This window comes from Amaranthus tricolor, chromosome 5 (assembly GCF_026212465.1).
Source record: "Amaranthus tricolor cultivar Red isolate AtriRed21 chromosome 5, ASM2621246v1, whole genome shotgun sequence".
In the NCBI taxonomy this organism is placed as follows: domain Eukaryota; kingdom Viridiplantae; phylum Streptophyta; class Magnoliopsida; order Caryophyllales; family Amaranthaceae; genus Amaranthus; species Amaranthus tricolor.
In genome coordinates this window covers 9363554-9366365 of record NC_080051.1, presented here as the reverse complement: position 1 = coordinate 9366365, position 2812 = coordinate 9363554, and positions in this window count along the sequence as shown.

Genomic DNA, 2812 nt, shown 5'->3' with positions numbered 1-2812 from the left:
TATTAGTATGTGGATATATTTTCAAAAATCATGTAAATTTACCCAATTAGTAAATAATACAAATTACAATCCCCACATACCTAACATACAAGACATCTTACAGGTTAAAGTTGATTACTCATAAGTCATAAGAACCACAACACTTAGTCAATTTATAACTATCTTTCAATAACAACAATTTTCTTAACAATCCACATAAATTATCAAGTTTTAACCCTTGTTAGAAAATAGACATTTATGTCATTAAATAAATCATGCAATTTTTAATGACTCTCGACTATTCATATCCATGACTATACATACCATCAAAAAATTAAAGAAGTTAATTAAGAATTAACAAATCACCACTTTAAGGCTTGCAATTTATAACAACACACTTACTACCGTATAAGATAATAAGATGACTTAATAATAGCAACTTAACTTGGTTCTGAAAAATCCTCATCGTTAAGAATTAAAAATAAGTTTTAACTCTTACAACATACTAGCATGATTAAAACTCAATTTAATTAACCATCAAAATTAGCTATTATAATATAGTCGTTATAAACTAGCTCTTTTAAACTAGTAGTTGTAAACTAATTAACACTCATAATTATTCACCATTTAATTAGCCATCATAAGAGGTCCCAATAGTAGATTTATTATCATCATCATATCTATCAAAAAGTTGACTAAATTATTAGGCGCTTAAAAATAATTTTAACATCCATTAACCATTCATAAAATTGTTGATAATACCAGTCATATAATAAAATGTTATTACTTTCTTCAGAATTCATGATCACATAATAAATCACATTGAATTCAAAACTTTATTAGCATGATTATCTTTTGATAAATTTTAAACGATATCCAACGCTTACATATGGCCATATGGGTTACGAGAGGAATAATAAAATTTCTTTTTTTAGCACATACATCATGTTAAAATAACATAACCATACTACAAAAATCAAGCATGAAATAATCTACTCTTTAGCATGCACTTTAAAAATATCAACGTGACTATGCGTCATCAAATAACTTAATGGGTAAACATGAACATGAATCAAATTCATATTTCACAATTACTCATAAATTAAATTGCAAAATATAACATGTCCTCATAATAAATAACAAGTAAAAATATACTCATCAAAAAAGAAAATTTATGTCATCCTCTAGAATAATTCACCAAGAAAAGTAAGCCAATATCAAATAATATTATTTGAATAATTTGTGAAACTTAACTTTTTTGCCAATGCTCATAATCAAATAATGATAAAACATGAGTCAATAATGTACCATTCATAAAAGGTGTTGATACCCAGATCAGTAACAATTTTCCTCCTACGGGCCAATACATCAATAAATTTACGAGCAAAATATTTCTCATGCATACCTGGAACAAATATGTAGGTGATTAATCCAAGAATCCAACCAATCCTCCCAAGAACACGGCCAAGAACAGTCTTGACACAATGAAGAACACGCACAAGCCTTCTGTTTGTATGAAACAGAAGGTGACAAGAACAATTCCTTGGAATGGTTCTATGTCGTGGATAGAGACAATTGACCTTCACTTAGCCACTGGCCTCTTCCTCACACTCAAATTAAGATTCACTCTCTTAATTCTCGTGGAAACAACTGATTATCCTCCTTGCTTCACTCACAAAGACAACACTCAAGTTTGTAATTGCACACAATTACTTAGAATGAAAATTCATTAACAAAATCTGAAGTACTTGATACAATGAGGAGGTCCCTTTATATAGGACTCTAACGGCTAGTTTGGAGTGTCTAACAAACATAACTAACCCCGTGCCTTATTATTAAAACACGTGCAAAACAAGAATTAAAAACAGAACATAAAATAGACTAAGTATTCTGAAATCAGCCATTATCCAAAAACTGTCGAGCACATGACCTTGCAGCTGTTCTCGTGGGTTCTGTGAGGACTCTCCGTGTTATCTTTGAGTCTTGACTTCTTATTTTATGTAGGAAGATTCCATTCTCTGAATTCCCAAGCTCATACATGCACCAGGTTAAGCTCTCAATGGCTCGCAAGGTAGGCTGGCATACAATGTATTGTTCTGCTGTTTGCTGGCTTGGGAATAGGCTTCTGTTCCCTCTGTTCTGTCTGATGGTTATTGGGAGACTTTCTATTGTTCCCTCCTGGCCTTGTCCTGTTTTCATGTTCATGTGAAGTTCTTTTTGAAGATGACCTTTCTTATCCTCCAAACAAGAGTTAGCAAGTTCAGTAGGCTCAGTAGGCTTAGCAAGTGCATTGGAACAATTATGCTCTTCATGTTTGGTCTTGTATTGTAGTTTGTCCATAATTGTTCCAATGCCGGTACACTTTTTTAAGGTAAACACACCCACTAAAAGCAATGTACACGCACTACTTGAGCGTGGAGAAAATACACTCTTGCACGAGTGAATAGAAAAAAAAAGGGAATAGAACAAAAATTGCATGTTTCCAAATGAATGAAACAACTTAATTTATAGGCATATCCCAACAACTCTATTTCAACCATCATAAAACATACTCAAAGATCATAAATGTGTTTTAATAGAACAAAAGCACTCCATGAATGAAAATATAGTTGTTGGAGAAAGCTTTAAATGGCCATTGATCCAACATTTATTATTTTGTTTTTCCTTCAAAATTAATTCTTGATTCTTGTGTCTTATAACTAATAGATGTAATGGAAGTCTCTTATTTTAAAAGACTTTGTATTCCTATCTGTGTGTTAATGGTTTTATATAGAAAAAATAAACTCTTGTAAGGGGTTTGGGCTTTCCAGACCTTTTGTTCAGATTATGTTGT